This window comes from Callorhinchus milii, unplaced genomic scaffold, assembly GCF_018977255.1.
Source record: "Callorhinchus milii isolate IMCB2004 unplaced genomic scaffold, IMCB_Cmil_1.0 Scaffold3, whole genome shotgun sequence".
In the NCBI taxonomy this organism is placed as follows: Eukaryota; Metazoa; Chordata; class Chondrichthyes; order Chimaeriformes; family Callorhinchidae; genus Callorhinchus; species Callorhinchus milii.
In genome coordinates this window covers 87,218,762-87,231,869 of record NW_024704744.1, presented here as the reverse complement: position 1 = coordinate 87,231,869, position 13,108 = coordinate 87,218,762, and positions in this window count along the sequence as shown.

The following is a 13,108-nucleotide window of genomic DNA, read 5'->3' as shown; positions in this document are numbered from 1 at the left end:
TTATAAGCACATTTCTGGTTAAGAAAGGAGGGCAGCCTACCTCTGATTGCGTCAGCTTTATAGCAGCTGTATAATAACATATAACATCTGTTTCTCCTGCCAATCTAGAGAACTTCAAATTGCATAGAAATTGTATGTTATGTTCGGATTTGGATTCACCTAATTTTTAAGACTTGAAGTCGGAATCTGAATTTAAAAGCTAAAAAGTTCACATGATTTGGTGAATTACAAAGTATGGATGCCAGTTAACAGAAGTTTGCAAAGTGCCTAAGAGAGTATTGCAGGACTGATCTTTCCTTTACCTTTGCTCACAAAGAGTACACTGCAGAACTGCATATTGGAAACTGGAGCTATACTATACGCATCATATCTTACTGATGTCCGGAGAATAACTGAGCAGTTGGACTATGAGAGATTACAATAATAATTATGCTTTGGCTACAAGGTTACGCTATTAAAATCTTGTCTTACCTGTATTAAGACTTTGAGATGTCTCAAAGACATGATAAGGAGCTCAGTGGTTAGAGCACTCGCTTTGCAAGTGAGAGACCTGAGTTCAATTCCAGGCAGGGCGAAACCTTGGGCAAGTTTCCTTACTCCACACGCCTAATAATAATCCCTCCAAAAAAACAAAACAATAATAAATTGGTCATTTTCAATCAATGACTGTTTGTGGAACACTGCTGTGCGCAATTGGCTGCCGGGTTCGCCCACAAATATACAGTCAATTCACTTTACAGTGTGTTCTGTGAAGCACTTTGGGACGTCTAGAAGACGTGAAAAGCGCTATATCAAATGCAAGAATTATTATTATTATATCAAATGCAACGATTATTATTATTAAAACTAACTGTGAAGTGCCAGCTTTAGTGGTAGGCAAAGAGAGTTTATGGACTATTACACTTGTTACATAATAATAATCATTGCATTTGATAGTGCTTTTCATGTCTTCCAGATGTCCCAAAACCCTTCACAGAATATACTGTAAAGTGAATTGATTGTATGTTTGTGGGCGAAATGCGGCAGACAATTGCGCACAGCAGTGTCCCGCAAACAGTCGTGGATTGAAGTGACCAATTTTATTATTGTTCTTTTTTCTTGAGGGATTATTATCAGGCGTGTAGATTAAGGCAACTTGCCCAAGGTTTCACCCTGCTGGGAATTGAACCCAGGTCTCTTGCTTGCGAGGCGAGTGCTTGAATCACTGAGCTGCAGGACTCCACGGACTACATGGAAAACTACTAAGCAAAATTATAATAAGTTTATGAATCATTGAATTTAATTGTATGATTAGAATCCAAACTTTGGCGACAATTTCCTCCCTATTTCTCCATTATCTGCCCCTCTTGGTTGTCACTTTTATCTTATATGTTCAAATGTTTACAGTTTTAAACTGCTGCAATCTTTGAGACCAGCTTCTTTCCTGCTTTCGTTGCACTCTAAATACCGCCTTGGGACTAACAGTTAGGTCTAACTTATGTTGATTGCTGAGAATAGTGCTTCCCCTTTTCTCTTCCTCCCACCCAACACCTCTTTGGAGACATCCTCGCTACGTGAAAGATGCCATACAAGTGTAATGTGTTGTTGTTTTTAATTGGGAATTGTTTTAATAACTAGAAAATGCATAAATGCTGATTTTAAACACCAGCGTAAATTAGATATTGATGAATTATCTATTTATTTGTTTTTCAATGTGCAGGATTGAGGTAGTTCAGCAACCTGAGAGATCTTTTACTCACACTGACAATTGTTGCTTCGGAGTAATCAGAAGTGACAAGTTGAGTTACAAAACTTCAATTTTTCATTCACTTCATTCCCATCAGGTGAGTTCACCTTCATGTATTGTCTTGAGTTATGAAGCTGCTGCAGTTGATATATCAATGTGCTCTCCTGCTCCACTGAACAGCTGCTTAGATTAAAACAAGGGAGTTCATCTCAATTTTCCACTAGCTTTCCTCAGTACTTCAAGATCACATCGAGCAATGTAGCTAAGAACTAACAAAACAAAATACATGTGGGCGCGATTCTCCCATCTTCAATAAATATACCTAACTTAGCAGGCATCTGCATCTGATTCTCTGGTGATCAGTAAATTTGGTAAATGTATCAATCTTTGAGCTCTAAGCTTTGAAAAAGAGCATCGCCATCAGAGCTCCTGGTATTTGTTCAGTGTCAACCACTTCTTGAACTCAAATTTGCAGTACTAGAAGTATGAAGCATTGCATTTATATAGCTATACACCTAAATTTCAACTTATTCAAGTGGCTAATTTTTTTCAGAATGGTTAATGTGGCCATTGTAGGTAACATGCTTATACGATTTTTAAATAATATTTAGGAGACACAAATAAGCATATTTGTATCTTCTCTATTTAGTTTCACTAACTTCATAAAGAAAAAAACATGCATCTGTCATATAGTGTAATGCTCAGAAAGATTTAATAACAACAACAAATTACATTTGTATAGAGCCTTTCACGTCGGGAGGATGTCCCAAGGCACTGGTGTCAAGCGACAGTGTCAGTAGCATGCAAAAATCATTGCCCAAGTGTGTGTGACTCACACAACAAGAAAATGATACATAACATTAATTGTGGCATTACAGTACTATACTTCTGTTTTTGATTTAACTTCAGCCCCTTAGAGGAAAGAAACAACAACAGATGGAACACTTCAATGTAGTTGACCAGCACACCAGTAAACATTAACTAAAGCATAACAGACGCCAGAGGCCACACAGCTATAAGCTGTAAATTCACAGTTCACTGTAGATCATGTTTAGAGCCACATTACAGCAGGGTGAAAAAATGATTCACAGCTTCCAGTTAACTATCTATGCACTACGTTCCTCTATACTTTTATACTATACCTGGATTTTATTTCAGACACTGAACCAAAAACAACAGCAGCAAATTGCAGTTATATAGCCTTTCACCTCAGGAGGATGTCCCAAGGTGCTGGACGGTCAAGAGTTTGTACTTAAGCTGGGGATTGGAATCAAGAAGTGTGAAGGACAGAAGTTGAGGTGAAAGGATGACCAAAGGCACAGTCAAAGAAGAAGGTCTTGACACGATCCTTGAAGGAGGCAATAGATGGGTGAGGAAAAGGGATTCTGGAATCGAGTTCCAGAGAGTGGGGAGAGAAAGGCTGAAGGTCCAACCGTCAATGAGAGGAAGGAGTGGGCAGTTTGGTAAAGTTTCACCAGATCACAGAAGTAGGGAGGGACAAGAATGTGGAGAGTCTTCAAAATGAAGACGAGGATCTTAAACTCGATCCTCTAGGGCAGAGATGGCCAAATTGCAGCCTAAGGGGCGCATTACGCATGTGTAGAATAGTCATGCGGGTCGCATGTTGGTCATTTCTGCTCTAAGGGTTGGGAAGCCAGTGAAGCCGGGTGAGGATAAGGGTGATCAGCTCACAGAGCTTGGTGCGAGAAGAGGACATGAAATGCAGAGTTCTGAATAACCTACATCTTATGAAGGGAAGAGTTGGGAAGTCTGGGAGGAGGAAGTTAGCATAGTCAAGCCTTGAAGTGATGAAAGCATGGATGAGGGTCTCAGTGACCTGAGAAGAGAGATAATGGTAGAGGCATAGTCTCAAAGAGAGATTTTATTATAACAATATAATTCATAACAGGTAAATGCACCTTTAGTTACATCTGTTGCTGTTTGTTCATCTGTGTCAACATCAATTCCAGATCTTTGGAAGTTTTGGAAGTTTAATATTATATTTATTTTATATTAATCATTAAAAACAGGCACACATATACATCCCGTGCATCAAATGCATATCTTCCACATAAATGCCGCGGAGCTGTTGAATCATACATGTTTGATGTGTTAGTGTTGGTCGTTCCTGCTCGAAGGAATCATACATGTTTGATGTGTTAGTCATCATATAGTGCTGACTTTTACACATAGTGGATGCCTTTTATATTCCAAATTGCATCAGATCCATATGAAACGTCTTCTTACATCAATTCTCCACATTTACTTTTTTTAATGTACCATTTTTTGTAAGTTAAACGATCCCTTATAATCTTACTAGCCAGAAAAACAACCTTATTGGACCAGAGACTGAGATTGATTTTGAGAATATTGTTATGAATCTTCCTTTCCATCAAATATTTCCAAAGATACATTAGTTCCATATTAGCCTCTACTACTGGAGTATTCAAGATGTTTCTTAACAAACACCCAAACCTCCCACTTTCCATTGTAAACATTTCCAACCCAAATTACAACAATGTGTTTTGTGTTGCCTACAGCGTAAAACAAGCCAATTTCATTCTTTTCCAATAACATTTAACATATGTGTCGTCTGCCAGTCTATGGAAACTCAAATAATAATAATCCTTGCATTTGATGTAGCGCTTTTCACGTCGGGAGGACGTCCCAAAGCGCTTCACAGAACACACTGTAAAGTGAATTGACTGTATATTTGTGGGCGAACGCGGCAGCCAATTGCACACAGCAGTGTCACACAAACAGTCGTAGATTTAAAATGACCAATTTATTATTGTTTTGGGTTTTGGAGGGATTATTATTAGGCGTGTGGAGTAAGGAAACTTGCCCAAGGTTTCGCCCTCTGCCTGGAATTGAACTCAGGTCTCTCGCTTGCAAAGCGAGTGCTCTAACCACTGAGCTACAGGACTCCAAATGACAACTGGTTACAAAGAAATAGTATCTTTGTATATAAGATCACCAACATGTTGGACAAAATATAATCAGAAATCTGAAGAGAACTGATTCCTCCTTTATAGTCTCAAAACAGTCTTAAGTTGTCAAAAAGGCTTGTGGAATGTTGGCCTTTATCTCAAGGGGGCTGGAATATAAAGGAGAGGAAATGATGCTTCAGCTGTATACAGCCTTGCTCAGACCCCCATTTGAAGTACTGGGTTCAGTTTTGGGCAAGGCACCTCAAGAAAGATATATTGGCCCTGAAGGGGGTGCAGTGCAGATTCACCAAAATTATACCAGGGCTTAAAGGGTTAAATTATGAGGACAGGTTGCACAAACTTTTTCTGTATTCCCTTGCATTTGGAAGGTTAAGGGGTGATCTGATTGAAGTTTTTAAAATGTCAAAGCGATTCGACAGGGCAGTTACAGAGAAACCATTTCCTTTGAAGGGGGAATCCAGAACAAGTGGCAAAATCTTAAAATTAGAGCTAAGCAATTTAGGAGTGAAATCGGGAAGTATTTTTTCCACACAAAGAGTAGTAGAAATCTGGAACTCTCTCACCAAAAAGGCTGTGGATGTTCGGTTCATTCAAATTTTCAAGACTGCGATGGATAGATTTTTTATTAGGTAAGGGTACCAAGGGATATGGAGCAAAAGCAGGGATTTAGAGTTGAGGTACAGATCAGCCATGATCTAGTAGAATGGCAGAACAGGCTCAAGGGGCTGAATGACCTGCTCCTGTTCCTATGTTCCTATGTAACACTTACCTGCTTGCCACTGGTATTAGGACTGATTTTTTTCATCTGGGGATTTGAATTTTAAACCTCTAAGATTCTATTCTAGGAATAGACAACTATCAGATTTCAAAAGCTGAATCTAGCAAATGAATTTGCCCCAGGATCCGTTACTGTGAAGAGCTCTGAGATGCCGTCCAATGTGGAGGGCCTTATATAAATCAAAGTTGTTGTTGTTGAATTCTTTCCTGAACATTTAGTAACTGAATTATTTCCTGTTGTATCATTGTTAGGTCAAAGCACAGTCTTCATCATTATCAGCAATTTGCTTCTCTATGGACAAAACCAAAATTAAAGAAAATTGAGTACTTATCAAATGTATGTAACCTGATGATGGGATTTACTAATTCCTGACATTCATAGAGGAATGGAGGCTTGCAATCCTGATGGCTCGCAATCCATCTGGTTCATTCCAAATTGATCTAGTAGCAATCCAATTGATGCAGGAGCAAAGGCTGGGATTAGGTGGCCTTTTGTTTGTCTTCCGAGTTCCAGTATGCACGTTGAAACTGCAGCACTTATTACCAACTCTTCTTAATATTTGTGAAGTGACTCTGCAAAGTGGTATAGTTAGCATCATCCAATTCACACCACAGTTATGTCTGCATCAGCATTCTTGGTGCCCCAAAATTGCCCATACTTGCAATCCGCAATGCACAATGGAGACAAAGTTTGTCTTTCACTAATTTCATCAAAAGTGTAGATGTGGGTAGACAGGGGAGAATATCAGGAAATAATGGCAATACATAAATTATCTTTAGGGCAACTCAGAATTTTAACAATAGGGTTAAATATCTTAAACAAAAGAGGTGATTAAAGCTAATTCAACTTCTTAAAGAATTTTTAAAGATCACACTATTGCTGTACTGGAGGAGCTCTGCATTTGGAGGCAACGTCCTTCCAATGAAAAGTAAGGCCCATCCATCTGTTTATTTGGTAAATGTTAAAGATCCCATGACACTGCTTGAAAAGAGAAGGGCGTTTTACCTCAGGATCGTGGCCAACAATCTTCCAGATTAATAAAGTTAATTACCTCATACTGTTTTGGAACTCGCTGAGGCAAAAAGTCAGCAACATTTTCTACAAAAATAGTCACTACAATTGGCAGTCAATACTGTGAAGCACTTTTGAAATGTTTCAACGTTAAAGGCACTATAAAAAAGGCAGTTGAAGAGAGACTCTTGTAGTATTGCATAGCTAAGATATATTGAAAAGTGAGACTTTAACTCAAGGTTTGACCTGGCACTTACCGCTGACAAACTGGGGTCTAATTTATGATATTTCTTATGCACAAGGCATCCTAGTTGCATAGATGATGACTGGTAACAGTAAATAAGTCGAGCCTATCTGCATGAACTCCACTGCAATGAAATCAACTTCCAGAACAGAGTTTCCGTGGGTCATTCTTAAAGAAAACTAAACCTCATTGGCCAGTTGAAAGTGTTGAACTATCTTTTTGTATTGCTGAACAAAGAGGTTGAATTTATTACAAAACCTTGGTTAAACCATATTTGGATTATTGTGTTCAATTCTGGTCTCCACACTATAATAAGGATGTAGCAGCAATGGAAAGAGTACAACATTGGTTTAGAAGAATGATACCAGGCTGCGGGTTACTGCTATTAGGATAGACTGGATAGCTTAGGCCTTTTTTCGTTAGAGAAAGGACGTTTAAGGGGTGGGGGGGGGGGGGGGGAACATGATGGAAGTGTTTACAATTATAAAAGGGTTTGCTCAGGTTAATATGAATACTCTGTTTCCATTGGTTGGGGAGACCATAACCAGGGGGCAAAATATAAGATAGCCACTTGAGGATCTAAAAGAGAGGGTAGTGAGATTCACACAGAGGGTAGTGAGATTGTGGAACTCACTGCCTGAAGATGTAGTTGAATCAGTTACAATAGATGCATTCAAAAGGAAGCTAGACCTTCACATGAGAGGAGAATAGTAATGGTATAGAAGGGAATAAGGAATGGGAGAAGACCCATGTGGAGTATAAACAATGGCATGGACAGATTGGACCAAGTGGCCTGTTTCTGTGCTGTACACTCTTTGTATCCCTGAATAGTAAAATCAAGTAACACTCGATCCTTGGGCATACTTACCATGTATTGATAGGGGCAGCAAATTACACCCATTCCACTGCTTCGTGTTTTGTTACCATTGTAGCAATGTATAAGATTCAGAGAATTTCTATCCTATTAATGTCCAGGCAATTTGTGATAACAACTGCCAGCTGTTGAAAGCTGTAGCCAAATACCCTCATTTATGTCACCACTTGTTCATTCTGGACAGCTTAGAATTAATGCAGATGTTTGAAAGAAGTGAGCCACATGCTATATGCATCCATAGTGAATAGAAGGATCATATACAAGTGTTGATTTTCACATATGCTTTAAACTGAATGACAGTAAATAAGGAGGAAGCAGCTAAACATTAAACATTTCAGAAGTTTTCATGAAAGTCACATGGACTTGCAGTATGGAGTTGGAGAGAGTGTGGGCAGAAAGACTGAAAGCTTGCACACCGATGGTACAGTGGGAAATGCTGGGGGGATAGGAAGCAGGATGATGCTCGCTGCGCAGAGGTAGTAACTAGGTCAGTGGGGTAGTTCTTAAAAGAACAAACAGTAAAATGGCTTCAAAATTAAGGCTGTATTCAAAAATATGCCAAACTCAGGATGCTCTTAAATGCTACATAATAGAACAAATATAGATCCAGGTGGAATTTCTCTCCATACTCTCTCACAACATTACAAATGGAGGAATTGAGAGAGAAAATGGAACATATTTCACTGTATTTCACCAAATAACATCTCCAGGATGCTAACAACAAGCCAAATTGTTTTACATAAAAAGGCAATGATGACTAGAAAAAAAATCATAAGAATTGCCAACGAATAGCATACATGTTTATTGGCGGAGTCTATTTAAAAGTAGTGATTAATCATTCATAAAATGTACAAAATGTAGGGCTCCAAAAATATCCATGGCAGTGCAATAATTATGAATTAATTTTCCAGTTAATGTTGGTATAAGCCACCCTCTGAAACAAAACACATGTCAGCATCACAGAGTAAACATTTCTGTACATTTAGCTGCTTTGGAAGATTTATTGCACTTTGGCACTATTTATTGTTTTCATTAAACACATGTTTTTTTGGAATATCTATCTGGTAATCATTTAGAAGGTCAGTGCTACTTTTTCTACATTTTTAATGCATTTCCAGCAATATTACAACATCTGCTTGCATTTACATAGTATTCATATCAATGTTACACTAACTCCCTGCATTTTACTCTAGATAACAATAGATCAAGCTTCGCATAATACTGAATAGAGTCTTTTTTTGTGTGTGAATACTACATTTGTTGTTGAGTATTTAAATAAAATGAGCATACTGGCGTGTAATGGGATTTCTCCATTATAAGCACTCATCATCAAAGCTACTACATCTACAGGATTTTAGTACTAAAATCTGTTGGTTTTTGCATATCAAAAAATGATAGTTAGACTGGGAATACATTTGATCTCTCTTTCAGAAGCTGGCACAGAAACAATGGGCCAAAAGGTCTCTTTCCATACTTAAAAATTCCACGAAATGTGGTAAATGATAAAAGGTGTCAGCCCAGGTCATTTGGTAGCTATCCTGTCTCTGATCTAGGGGTTGTGGATTCAGGCCTTATGTCAGGACTTTGAACTCACTGTCTAGGTTGACAATCCAGTGCAGTACTGGGGGATCGTTGCTATTGTCAGAGGTACTGTCCTTCAGGTGAGACATTAAACTGAGATCCCATCTGCCTATACAGACAAATGTTAAAGATTTCTTGGCACTATTTGGAAAGAGAAGGAAGTTCTGTGCTCACTTCAACTGTGCCGGACAGACATATCCTTGTCTGTAAAATGTGACTTTCTTAAACGTACCTAATTTCCAAGTTTCTGATCAGCATATCTGGATTACCATCATTATCCGGATCAACAGCTTCTAAAAGCAAGTATCGTGCTATTGCTGACCATGGACTGCTGAGCTACAGCAAGCTTTTAAGTTTTAAGTTGTGCAATTTACCCAAGTACTGTAATTCCTTTGTTGAATGGCCTAATGGATGCTATCCAGAAACTCAATCTGTATCCTCATAGTCATTAACCTAAAGTTTAGCAGCATCAACCAATACTGTATATATTACATCAACTACTTGATAGACAAGGGTATCAAGAGATATGCGTGATTTCTTCTACCATACACTGCTGGCATTGTTGTGCCTGCAATAATGGTAAAAGCTATTTGCTTACATATAAACAGCAATTTCACTCAAACACAATAGGGATAAGGGTTGCACTATAACATTACTCTGCATTATAAGAAAAGAAAACTAGGTAGCAATTGCCAACAATTGAGTGCATTCATTAAAAATAATCCCTCCCTTCATCTCCTGATACAATGAGTCAGTCTTCGGTACGGTTTTGTGGATGTCAGGCATCCTCTTGTGGCTTGCCTAAGTGGTCATTTTTAATAGTGATTATAGATAGGGTAACTGACCACAGTAACTGCCCATTCAATCATAGTCCCCGAATAGCTTGATCCCTTGCTAAATTTTCTTCTTCTTAGTCCATAAAGCACTTTCATTAATTGGAACAACTTGGTAGATCGCTTTCCAATTATGACCTGCTAATTTAGCGCACATTACAGATTCAAACTGGGACCTTTGGGAGGTCTCGATTAGAAAATATTTAATAATTTTTCAAGGTTTTTGAAACAAACATTCAAAAAAGTTATGAAAAACAGAATTGGTTTAATTATTGTTTGTCCTTGAAACTAGCATTTATACTTTGTCCAAGAGTACTTTTGTCTCCAAAGCTAACCAGTTTACTGTCACAGATATTTTTTCTGTACAATTTCATGTGTTGATGGAACCCAGGCTGCTCCAATTGCATTGTGATAGGATGATGGTGGCACAACTTAATATTATGTTCCTTTATTTCTCTCCCCTGGAATAAAATTTTGTGACTCTTGAAACATTTAGTTTTGCAAAATCTGCCTTTAATTTTATAAAGTACATGCTTGTCTTACATTGATTGCTAAAAATTAAAATCTTTTTTCTTTATAATGGGATATTGAGTTTGAAAGTGACCCTGAGTCTTTATAATGTATTTTCAATTAAGATGGGCCCCATGCATGTTTCATTTCGCCCAGAAAATGCACAGTCAATTCACTTAACAGTATATTCTGTGAAGCACTTTGAGCCATCTCAACAATGTGATAAAGTGGTATAGGAAATGTAAGGATTATTATTATGTTCTAATTGATAATAATCCTTTAATTTGATGTAGTATATCTTATCAAGTCATTGAGACATCTCAAAGCGCATCACAGAATATATATATTGTATAATATAATATATATTGTAAAGTGAATTGAGTGAAACTCAGCAGCCAATTGTGGACAGCAGTGTTCCACAAACAGTCATGGATTGAGTGACCCAGTTTTTTTGGGAGTTATTATTACCCCCGGAAAGCAATCTACCAAGTACTCCTAGGTAAACAGAGGCATGTGGAGTTAGGAAACTGCTCAGGAATCGAATCCGGCTCCTCTTGCTTGCAAGGCGAACACGCTAACCACTATGCTACAGGACTCCCAGGATAACTGGGCAAAGCATTTTTCCAAAATATTTTCCATGGTATGGCAAATTACTCCAAAGATGCACTTCTATTTAGGATTCACAACAAAAATAACCTGTTGGCAATTGCAACCAGGAGTCATTTATATTCTTTATAAAGAGAATATTAAAAAAATACATCTTCTGTTGTTAAAGGTTCACTGGCACTATTTTGTTAATCAGAGAATTCTAAAATTCTTCCAAGAAATTCCCACAAAGGGAATTCCCACACAGTAGCTTTGACCCAACTTACTTTAATCTTCAGCTTCTCAATTTTATACATTTCTACCTCTCCTGACATGTTGCAATGTGCCCTGGCTGACAGGTCCATTCTAGCTAAGGCCAGACTCAAATTACAGACAGCATTGCCAGATGCATGGTAACAGCATTCCATGTCACACTAATGCAGTAATTGAATTATATGCAAGGATCAAATTCACAAATGTTTGACAAATAGAATAGTCAGCTGTTATTTTTGCTTAAAAAAACTTTAAGTATATCAAATACTCTTTTATACATATGGTGTACCAATTAATTATTAATTCATCAATCTCAGTTTGAATACAACTAGAATTAATGCATCAGCAAAAGATTTGCTTAACTCATAAGTCTTTGAACCTATGTGCAATCTGTAGCTGAAATTTGCCAAACATTTCTCACATCTACAGGAAAATCAAGTGTAAACAATAATAATCGTTGCATTTTGTTAGAATGCTTTCATCTCCCAATAGTCCAGGAGAAGGACAGCCTCACAGTAATTAGAATTTAGTGCCTTTAACCAACTCAAAGTTAATTACCCAACAATTTCTATTTTCCCATTGGCATATGTTTGCAGCAAAATTGTAAATTTCAAATTTTAAAATGGAGCTTTGTTTTAGGGTTTGAAAGTCCTACAGCCTTTGTGACGCTGAAGCAATGAGTTCAAAACCCAGCGCTTAAGTCTTCCTGGATGCAACATAGATCAAGCCTGTGAATATGGGCTTAAAATGATAGTATTCTTAAACACATTCCATTCCTTAATTATCACCATGGTCAATTAAGGAACTCTGCACTCTCCAGAGTGAGATTAAAGCCGTTCTCGATCTCCACAGATTGGAAAAAATCTTTCTTCTTGCCAAGGAGAGCTCAAATGTTGCATTTCTTTGCCAGATGCAGGCTTGAGAGTAACTTGAAAAGTAAATGTTTAAATTTAAAAGGCCATTTTGCTGCTTGGAATCAACAAATCTCATCTCACCCTGAAAATGGTATAACAACCATGGTTGCTCAATTGTCTCCCAAAGTCTCGGAGGGTCTTCATTCCAAAACCTGTCATTAAGACAGATTTAAATGGAAACAGTTTTAAAGTAGAATTTTAACACTGGACGGAGAATGTTGCATGGTACCAAGTAAAACCCACCACCTGCTCCCTTGACCCCATCCCCATTCCACTCCTTATCTCTCAGCTCCACCTCCTTGCCCCACATATCACAGACATCATCAACCTGTCCCTCTCCTCTGGCTCTGTTCCCATTCCCCTAAAAACTGCCACCATCACTCCCACTTTGAAAAAACCCTCCCTCGATGCGTCGCAGCTATCAAGCTACCGGCCCATCTCCAACCATGCAGATGTAAAGGAACTCTGTTTTACTTGTCACTGCATTTAACACATGACTAGTCATATTCTAGAAATTCCTGTAAGTACTTACTTCTGATAACTCATCCTTTAAGTTGATGCCTATTGCATTGCAGGGGCCTCTTATCTTATGACTTGCGTCGGGCCTGGTGGAGGTTGAGTATGCATGCTCAGATATCCTGATAGGATAGGGTGGGAGGCCACAGCATGGCCCTCCAATAGACAGATACCTTTGTGATGCATGAAAGCATGCAAATCCAACCTCTACCAAGTGCCTGCACCAGCTACAGTGCCCCTTTGTAACCTGGGAGGCCCTACACCTAACTGGTCACTCTGGATAACTCATGGATGCACCCTTTTAAATTAGTT